Source organism: Sinocyclocheilus rhinocerous, unplaced genomic scaffold, assembly GCF_001515625.1.
Source record: "Sinocyclocheilus rhinocerous isolate Xijiao unplaced genomic scaffold, SAMN03320098_v1.1 scaffold4094, whole genome shotgun sequence".
Lineage (NCBI taxonomy): Eukaryota > Metazoa > Chordata > Actinopteri > Cypriniformes > Cyprinidae > Sinocyclocheilus > Sinocyclocheilus rhinocerous.
This window is the reverse complement of record NW_015636589.1, coordinates 100,081-111,412: the sequence shown is the minus strand read 5'-3', so window position 1 is coordinate 111,412 and position 11,332 is coordinate 100,081. Positions and strand designations below refer to the sequence as shown.

Below are 11,332 nucleotides of genomic sequence, written 5' to 3'. Positions count from 1 at the left end.
TGCCAAAAAAATTATAATATTTAATTGTTAGTATTTATGATATGTAAAAAGCAGGACAAATCAATCTGCAATTATATTCCAAAATGTTAAAAATGACACATCCATGACTGCTATTAAGCACAATATATGATTTAAGATGTGGTGTAAATAAAATATTCAGCACAACTACTGAACATTCTTTCAGAACAAAAGACTCCTCCTATTAATTTGAAGCATAGACTCAGTGACTCCACCCAACCCAATATGACATAAAGCATCAATGTTTTCAGACTTTAAATTTTAATAGCCCTGATTCAATTATGAAAAAGTGTGAATGTCTGTGCATGCACAAAATTAGCTTATATTTAAAAAAAATTATAATATATATTATTATTATTATTATTATTCATTATAAACCAGAACCCATCACAAACCTGAAGTTTGTCGAGTCCTGTCTGGCTCGGTTTGGGTTGTAGACCTCTAATTCTGCCTCACAATGTTGAATGAAGGGAAAAACACAGAGTGAAACAATGTGGAGGAGGAGAGGAAGTAGTCTGGTCTGGTGGATCGCAGACCCACAGACAGCCAACAGAGATAGTGTAGAATTGTGAAAATCAGGAGGATGGGGAGAGGGAGACGTTTTGCTCTGTGGAAAGATGCCTCACACATGAAATGCTGCTGGGTTATCTGGAGGAACTTTGATGTGGGGCCCAGTGGCTATCTACACCTGTGCCTGGGGCCTGGATTCCCTCAGCCACACACTAAAGCCTCAGACAGCTGGTATTACACAGGGAGAAAGCCTTGAACCAGCAGCCTCTGCACACACTCCACACTCTGACAAAACGAGAGAGGCATGGAGAACAACATGACTGCGGTATGAAGGGGCTGGAGGTTGAGAAGACACTGTTATCTCCTGGTAAACACTCAAGCAAGCAGACTGCGGGACAAGCAGATAGCAGACAACTATAAAGCTGTCTGAGCATGTCTGAGAGGCAGCACTGTTTGCAGAGTTGTGATTCTGTCATCAAAGCTAATCATAATTTGGAGAATACTTTTGGATCAAACAAGCATATTCTAAGAATCAAATAAGATCCCACAGGATTAGCTGAAAGTCTACAAACAAAAAGTGAAAAATAGGAATTTATTTTGAAACCAACTATTAAAATTGATCAGAAGTTCTAGTTGTAACATTTCATATCAAGCAACATCTAAACTGATTGTCATATGTAGGGTCATAAATGGAAAATGAATAGTCAGTCACACACAGCTTCACACTTACACCTACAGGTAATTTATTGTCTGCAATTCACCCATCTTCCATGTTTTTGGATTGTGGTTCAGCTGGGACTCAAACCAAAGACCACTTTGCAATGAGGTGATAGTGCTACCCACTGTACCTCTATATATAAAATGAGATAAAGTAGCTAAATTAGAGTTTGGCAACCCACCTACAGTGAAATTTGGTTTTGTAAAAATTAAATATAATTAAATAAAGTTTCTTAATTGGCTGCTGTGGTTCAATGAAGTAACTTTAACCTCCATGGAACATTCCCATTGCATTTTTTCTTTTAATAATGGAAAAGGGTTCTTCAGATTATTTAACTATTCTTTGCATTATATATAAATACAAAATATAAATATTTTAGGAACTTTTTACCAAATCATTTCTTGGGGAACCCAAAATCGTTATTATGTGGCACTGCTGTGAAACCCCTTTTGGAACCTTTATTTTAAAAAAGCGTTGTTAATCAGCAAAGCTCTACAGTGCTACAATGTTTCATATTTGGACATTGATAATTTTTTTATAAATCATAATAAAATATAAATAAACATTGAACAAATATAAATAAGCAATATAAATAAAACTATAATAAGAGAAAAATAGAGAAAAAATATTATAATATTGTTTTCTTGTTGATAGTGTAAGATAAATGCTGTTCCATAAGTCTTTAAGGGAGAATTTGTCAGATTTCAGAAGACAACCAAATGTCACATGCCACATACATACTGTATGTATACTTTGTGTGTGTGTGTGTGTGTGTGTGTGTTCTGATGCATATTCTGATGTGTGTGGCATCTTTTAAAGTATTTATTTTGCGTGTGTGAAAGACTCATACTGAATTTGCGTATGTGTTTGAGTGGCCGTGGGTGTCTGAGAAGTGTCCTGATTCAGAATGACACTGAGGGATGCCAGAAAGACAAGTATAGTATGTATACACACACACACACACACACACACACACAAAGCAGCCCTTCTTTCCTTGTTTACGGTTTACATTGACAATAGACATGACAGAAGTTCATCTCAAACATGAAACTGACCTTTGCTGGAAAGCAACCCTAAATTCACTCTCTGTTACATACGGGATATCCTGATATATGAATATTCAAACTGAAACCCACTGGAGTGGAATTATTCATAAACTCAAGGAATTACATCCCAGTGGCAGTCTGTCTTTCATCAGTGTTATGTAATGTATGAATTGCATATGCTGCCGGAATAATATGCACCTTATCTTTCCATTTAAATCCATCATTGCAATGTTAAACAGATCTAGGACAGATAGTTATCTAAATCTGCAGTCATTATAATTAACATTTTATAAAACAACAGGTGTATAGTAAAATACATAATTATGAACATTATAATATAATATTATAAAAAAAATTGTTTTCATAAACTTCAGTACAGGTGTGTTAGCTGCAAAACTCTTACCTGTCCGTTTTTCAGGAGATCCGCCCACATACTGGTTCCATCTCCTCCTCTCATGAGGACGTTATACGTGAAGAAGTACGTCCCTGGAACCTTGCAGACAAATTTCCCAGTTGATCCATCGTAGTTATTCCCAATGTTTGTAACTATGTCATCAAACCTCAGAACCTCGTAGCCCTCCTGTGGGTTTCGCAGACCTGCGTAAAAGGCCACGTGGGGTCCCATGGTATAGACGGCTGTCCCCATTCCGGTAGCTGTACTTCCACCCAGAGCAAAGATGTCTGGTCGCTCTGTGTGGTTTTTATTTCCCGGTGGCCCCATTGGTCCTGGAGGACCTGGCTCTCCAGGTGGTCCCGGGGGTCCTGGAGGACCCGGAGGTCCTGGTAGCCCTGGTTTTCCTTGGCGGCTGGGTTTGCCCTGCGGTCCGTGTGCGTAGGTGGGCAATGGGGGTCCCATGCTATGATGAGTCTGCGCCTCAGCTTCCAACTGCGTATTAGTGATAGACGTGCCCGTACCGATATCAGCTGTAGTGCCCGTTTTTTCCAAGAACGGATCGCAGACCATTTGGCCAGTGCCCAGCATCTCGTACTGACCTCCATTTTCGCTGCTGCCTGCCAGATGAACCAGAACAGGAATGAGGACCACCAGCACCAAGAGCAGCATGACGGCTGTGCCGGCCCCCAGCAGGGTCTTCCGTCCCAGGCTGAAGCGGGAAAGCGGCTGGGCCGCCAGCACGGAGCTATCGCCGTAAGCCGGAATATTGACCTCTGGAAGTGAGAGGGAACAAACTCCCTCAACGTCAGGTGCTCACGAAGATGAGAGGGAAAATGAGAACCACCAGGGATCTCAGATGAGAGTGTGAGTGTGTGTGTGTCTTTCTTGCTTGAAAGAGAGAGAGCATTCACTGTTTCAGCAGGTGAGTGGAGAGAAGTGTTTGGGCGTTGAGGAAGGAAGTAGGATTGAGAGAGACAGAGAGAGAATGCCCTTCTAGTGGGTTTCTTTGTATGACTCAAAAAGGACAAGTGGGAGGAGGCTTTCTGCAAATGAAGAAACAGTGGGAGAGCGAGAGAGAATCAGAGAGAAAGAAGGGTATTTGGGGAAACCCAATGCCAAGTCCTTTAAGTGTGTTTTATTGTGCAGTCTTTTGAAATATGATTTGATTTTCCACTTGTTGAACAGCAAGACTTGATGGCAGGGTTTAGACGTGGTGGTTAGATAAAGCACGAGAGGAGAGGGAAGACGAGGAAGAGATAGTCTGTTTTCTCTGTCTGCATGATGGTCAAGTAAATATGACAGGATGCATTCTAAGCATCAGTTAATCGAAAGGGACACCTGCTGAGTGCAAGCAAAAGGATTTTTCCGCTTCCCTCTTTCTCTGTCTCTCAAAACCGCCATCGACACATCTTCCTGGCATCGTTATGTAATTATGTCATTGTTTATTTATGTGCAGTAAACACATAGTAATTCTTCCATAGCTTGTTCGGATTTTGAGAACATGCTATGGGCATGCTAGTATGGTCTCATTTCATTAAATAAACACTAACTCGTATGAGAGTTGATGATCATTTGTTGTCTTGTGCTATGATCCAGTTGTACCAAGAACAGCAGGCTGCTGTAATGAACACAACAGTATGAAAATGAGAATATTTACATTATATTTGTTCATTCAGGAGGTATTTCAATCCAAAGCCAGGCGTTCCCCATGGCATTAACCTGAAAAGATCAAGAAACAAGATGTGAATGGTGAATGGAGAATTAGGGCCCAGACTTCTTCATCAACCCAACTTTCTAAAGCCCAGTAAACCACATTTATTCCATCAGAGAAAAACTCGCATTTTTGGAATGGTTTCATTACAGGTCTCTTGACATGTGTGACATGCTCACCAGCGAACAATTAATTGCCCTTGTGATGAATCTTAGCCTCCAACGAAGTTCTGACAGTGTCAGAAATGATGCTTCACAATCCTGCTGTGTGGCCGCTCCTACGACGGCCGTCTAATTAAGAATCAGTTTGAACAGCTATCAATGGCGTACTCTGTCTGTGAGAGAAAGAAAATAAAAGTTGGTACTATATCTTGGTAGCTTTCTCTTGATATTTATATTCAATTCATGTTTACAATTTACCTTAAGTTTGCTTTGAAAAATGAGCGGTCCACAAATTTCCTTCCGTCCAGCCATGACAGAGTTCAATCACTTGAGTTCTTTGTTATGCATGTCAAAGTGGATGTCAAAACATGACCCGATTGATGGCAAAACTAACTCTGTCAAACTTCTTAGATATACGGCACACAGTCAAGACTACTAACTTTTATGCAAGATCTCAATACATTTGTTTACATGCTGCTTTCTAAAGCACCTTACATCACATTCAACATATACATTTCTGACAAGCAACCATCATAAAGGATAGAACAAACTGCACTGCCTGCACCAACCTTAAGCGAAGAGCTCAAGAACATCACACAGCCGGCTGAAGCAGGTGGTAAATGGTTTCCTGAGGTTGCTGGTTTATTACAGGTCCTTTCTGGCCATTTATTTAATGAATGTCAGGTCTAAAAGAAAACCTACTTGGAAATGCACAGCCTTGGGCTTATTATAGGCGCATTTCTGGTAGTGGTAGAATTTTCCCACCATGCTGGACACCTGGGTCTGATTCCCAGCCCACGTAAAAAGATGTTCCATTGCAGCTGTAGGAGCTAATGCTCAATCTTGAAAATGGAGTCGTGTTGGTAAAGTTAGCATGGAATCAAAACAGGGTTTTTATCGTTAATCAAAACTAAATCTATTTAAAACATTTTTACTAATTAATATAAAGCTTAAATAAAATATAAATATTGGATGGAAAAACAAAAATTCGAAATATTGCCTTGCCAACTAATCAAAATGCATTTACGCTTATTTATCTAACACACATACTCAGTCTACATTTCAATTTGCACATAATATACCTGTACATACAACTGTCTATTGTTCTATACCTGTACATACAATTGTCGATTTGTATATTTTTGTATTCCTTATTTTACTTGTTCTATTTTTTATTTTTTATTTATTTTTATTTTTTATTATCTGTGTTTTTTGTTCTGTCACTGTCATTCTGTTACACGGTGGAAGCTTCTGTCACGAAAACAAATTCCTCGTATGTGTAAACATACCTGGCAATAAAGCTCATTCTGATTCTGATTCTGATAAAAAAAAAAAATGCAAATAATAAAAATCGTATGCATGCATATTACATATGCGCGTAGCGTTTCCTTACAAAGTGACATCGCCAACTACTGGCCTAGCATGCACAATACAGCGTTTAAGGTCATTTTCGCAGATCCGCGTGAACAGGGATCATTTTGACAACATTGTCGTCTGTACGCAAAAACCACAAAGGAAAAACATTTGGACATTTTTAGTACAGTTTAGTGTCAGGTAAACATACCCAAAAAGACTGAATTAAGCTGAAAATATAAAAATTTAAAATATTAATAAAAACTACAATAGTATATAAACAAAACTAAAATAACACTGATCAAAATGGACTTTAATAAATAAGTTCCTCACTTACAACAGGATATAATTGAGTCCCAACCTACATATTTCTGTTGTTGAATATTCTGGTTCATTCAGAAATGTGTTGCATTACAGAAGTAAAATGAGTTATGAATTCATTTTATTCATTAGATTCCAGTTCAAGTTCCTGGTTGCAATGGTGTAATGGCTAAAGGTCAGCGCTAGTAACCAGAATAGCTAGTAAGCCATGAGCCATTACTTGAGAAGGACAATTAAAGTGACGGTTCACCCAAAAAGAACTTTTCTTAATTTTTCATGTCATTCCAGACAAGAGTTTCTTGCTTTTGTGGAATATGTTTTGAAAGAAAGTCTCAGTTTATTTATTGCATGCATATTACATATGCGCGTAGCGTTTCCTTACAAAGTGACATCGCCAACTACTGGCCTAGCATGCACAATACAGCGTTTAAGGTCATTTTCGCAGATCCGCGTGAACAGGGATCATTTTGACAACATTGTCGTCTGTACGCAAAAACCACAAAGGAAAAACATTTGGACATTTTTAGTACAGTTTAGTGTCAGGTAAACATACCCAAAAAGACTGAATTAAGCTGAAAATATAAAAATTTAAAATATTAATAAAAACTACAATAGTATATAAACAAAACTTTCTTGCTTTTGTGGAATATGTTTTGAAAAAAAGTCTCAGTTTATTTATACATTAATAATTGATGGGATTCAATGTTGTTTTGGACCCCGTATTCTTTAAAGGCATGGATAAAACAGTTCTTAAAACATCTTCTATATACAGCAAAAAAAGGTCATACAGGGTTGAAAGGACATGAGGGCGAGTAAAGCATTTTTGGGTGAAGTATCCCTTTAAATTCATGTTGCGCAGGGATTTTCTCTTTGTAAATTCACGGTGCCTTTCATTTGTCCCACCGTACACAACAGTCTAAAACCGAAGGTGAGTTTTCACACAAACATTGCATACTTTTCCATCCTCTCTTGTGGCTTGTGATGCTGTCATGGGACATGATGAAGACTAGGGGAGGGCTTGCTGACTATCGCTGTGAGTCACTGAAACAGAGAGAATGCTGATCATTGGCTGCAGGGAACAAAGGCCGTGCGGAGCTCCGAGCGCAGTGACTCAAACCGTGGCCGCGGTGCCCTTGACGGCGGCCGCAGTAATGCGACAAGAACAGAGACTTTTCCAGCCCTCCCTATGTAATTTACTTCCTCCACAGCTCTTCTCCTCCCCATGCCTCCGCCAGCTGAGAACAACAAGCCCCTTGAGTCAGTCACAAGCCCCCAGAGAGATGCACGCGTCCTGCTCATCCTTGAGCGAGGGGGGATTTCTTGTTCCTTATTCGATTTTACTTGAAAGCAAACATAATGTACAGATAAACCTCAGGCTGGGCCGGACAGACCATGATGTAAGCTAGAATGATCTTTGGTGTCTGTATGCATGAACATATATGTGCAGTTTTTTTTTATGGAATTGTGTCCATGTCTGGCAGCACACAGAGGAAAGGCAAAAGCTGGTAACTTTAAAAGCGATGAAAAGTGTTAAAAACAGCTGTCCAGTCATTTCAGCATCACCTCACAAGTTACACAATGCATTCACACAGCATAACTATCACACTATTTTATGGTACCACTGCATCTGAGGAACTCGTACTACAAAATATTGTAAGAGACACTCACCAATGCAACAAACAGCCCTGAAGGCAAAGGTGAAAACAGCAGGAAAAACATTTGTATTATTCATTTTTATTATCATGTTTTTGCACTGTGTGTAACAACAATAAAAGCACCCAAAATATTTATGCATAATTTCTCTGCATTTTTCTTAGCGTCTACTCGAACGCTTTTTTTTTCTCATAGTCAAAGTGACCTGGGGCAATTTATGGAGGAATAAAAAAATAAAAAATTATTATCAATGTGCCTTTAGTGGCCAAAGTTGACACTACTGTGCATGCTAATTAAGGTACAGAAATATGTATTTTGTCTTATATTGCCCTATAAATGCACAGAAAATATGTAGTTTTGATGTGTTTGTGTTGTTACACATAGCAGGAATAAAAAAGGAAATAGATATGAATGCACATATTAAAATGCTGGTCGATGTTATTAACTGTTTTGATGAATAATTATTTTTAGTATGACTGGTAACCAATCAACAGCCGATATTTAAATTCTATACAATTTCAAATACATAAAGTATATAAATACATAAATATTTATATACATAAAGTATATAAATTTAGTATACATACTAAAATAAACAAGAAAAATTTAGGCATCACAACATGTACAGTATAAAACAATGTACAGTATGAAAAAAATCAGTTAATTTTATTTGGCAGCAAATAAATGTAAAAATATCTAAAAAGCATAATAAATGCCCAATTAAATGTCCAATATCTATTTCTGCCACATAAGAAAAAAAAAACTTTAAAAAGTCTCATCATTAAGACTTAATATGTCAAAAGAATGATTTTTCATATGTGGTAGAAATGGGTTTTCATAAATATTGATCCCAATAAATTAATCTCTAATATCAACCAATAATAAACATAGTGCCGATATATTGTGCATTCCTCTAAATACACTCATGAAGGCAAGTCAAAAAGACACTTCCACCTTCATCTTCAGGGCTTCTGCGTGTTTTAGGTAAAAATGTAATTACCTATGGTTCAGTGTTTGCAAAAATTGCCCAAACCGATTAACAGAAAGAATTAAGAAAATATATCTGTTTGTGTATAGTGGGAGACGGTAATTTTCTTTCAGTTCTTATGAATTAAACACTATATTGTTTACAAACCAAACGTTATTTACTGTAATTGAATTTTTAATTGTTGTTTTTGGTCAAGGTTTTTAATTCAGTGAAACAAAGATTTGTTTGTCTTTGTATAAGTAGGAGTGATTGCTGTCTCCGTGGAGGCTGTAAACCTCAAAATAAGATGTGGGAAATCAAGATGGTTTTGATTTACATGCTTGCTTCCTACGACACGTACCACACACACACACACACACACACACACACACACACATGCACACACACATTCAAACAGTAACGTGCCAAAGAGTACTTTTTGATGTCAGATTGGTACCTGCCCACAGATCAGTGCGTTTCTGTGTATGTGTGTGTGTTTTGTGTTTTCCACCCACCATACAGAGCTACGAGTCTCTGAGTTTGCACTGCAGGCTGTTTTTAGATGCACACACATGACTCAGAATCTGTGCTTAAGATCTATATGACATATGTGACCCTGGAGCACAAAAGCAGTCTTAAGTCGCTGGGGTATATTTGTAGCAATAGCCAACAATACATTGTATGGGTCAAAATGATTGATTTTTCTTTTATGCAAAAAATAATTAGGATATTAAGTAAAGATCATGTTCCATGAAGATATTTTGTAAATGTCCTACCGTAAATATATTAAAACTTAATTTTTGATTAGTAATATGCAGAACTTCATTTGGACAACTTTAAAGGCGATTTTCTCAATATTTAGATTTTTTTGCACCCTCAGATTCCAGATTTTCAAATAGTTGTATCTCGGCCAAATATTGTCCTATCCTAAAAAACATACATCAATGGAAAGCTTATTTATTCGGCTTTCAGATGATGTATAAATCTCAGTTTCGAAAAATTGACCCTTATGACTGGTTTTGTGGTCCAGGGTCACATATTACTATTTGAATTAAATCTGCTGATATGCTTATATTTCTTCCATATTCACACATATACTTTACACTTTCATAACAATGCATCTAATTTTACAAAATATTTTCAAATTATAGTTAATTGGTTGATTTGGCACATTGTTAAAAGACTATGAAATGAGCACATATTTATTTGAAACTAAACAACACACATTTGTCTGACGACTATTTTTAATATGATTTATGATTAATCTGGACCATTTTCAGTCTTTCATAGTGGATTTTAACTTTTAATTCACTTAAATATAAAGTGGGTTCCGCAAATATAAAGTGTAACATTCAGATGTTACATCTTTGTGACAGCACCAACCTCTTCTGACCTAGAAATTAACCTTTCATTCATTATGAAATGGCCCAAATCATAAATGAATCTTATCAGACAAGTGTGTTGAGTTGTGCTAGACTCCACTACAGTAGGCCTATCAATGACTGAACATGAAAACTTAAACGTGTATTAATTGTTGATTTGTCTTCCAGCTCCGCCACAATGTTCACTTGTAAATGTCGCCATCTTGTGGCATTATGCTGTTATTACTAAAGGTAGTTGAGTAACTTGAGATAAGATATTGATCAAATTAAAATAACACAACATCTGTCGTTTTAGACTTGCCAGCACTAACTGGTAATACATATAGAAGCAAGAAAATACAATAGAACGCAAATACCCACATTTACAAACAGGTCGTGTGATGCCTTGTAAACGTACAAATTAAAAATTCACCAAAATATTCACCTTATTTCGCGATATGCAGGTCGAAGTTTGCAGTGTCCTCAACAATGTTTGCATTTCTACATCAAAGTTGCTCCGCAGTTGTGAATGTTCTCAAATGGCTTTCGTGATGAGTAGCCTAAAGTTTACCGCCCTCAGGATGTGCGCATGCTCAATGCGTTTGGTTTGCCGCCTTTAAAGTCGGCATGAAACGGAAGTTGCGATTGTCTTTTCTTCTCTGCTGTGACGTATATCCGAGTGAAACGGCATCTGAAATGAGAGGGCGGGACTTGATTTCGTCCTTCGGGAATTGATTGGATCGTTGGAAGGTGGGGCATTGCAAACAAAATGGAGGCAGATCTGAATGCCAGTTTGCAGTTAGTGGTGGGGGATTTCTCTCCACTGGATTCACAGCCGACACCCAAGCATGAATAAATGTTTTATTTATTAAGGATGACGATGACGATCAACGGCACAAAACATGCCTAAACAGCGCGCGCGAGAGCGAGAAAGAGAGAGAGAGAGACTGCCTGAATGACTGAGCAGGTCCTCCATCAGGTTAAGTCATATTCATGAAAAAAATTAGTTTGCGATGTCCTAAGAGTAATGTTGTCGTAATATCCTAATATCTTTTCAATGTTTAGGGGTAACGTACTCCCTCATCACTGGTGTCAGTGTTATGTTCTCACACAAGTGTT

The 11,332-nt window shown here is 37.7% G+C and overlaps 1 pseudogene; it reads right to left on the bottom strand.

Annotated features, from left to right (window-relative positions):
• Nucleotides 1–2,662: 2,662 nt before the first annotated feature.
• LOC107748012 (C1q-related factor pseudogene) lies at nt 2,663–3,685 on the bottom strand (annotated as a pseudogene).
• Between the last annotated feature and the right edge of the window lie 7,647 nt (nt 3,686–11,332).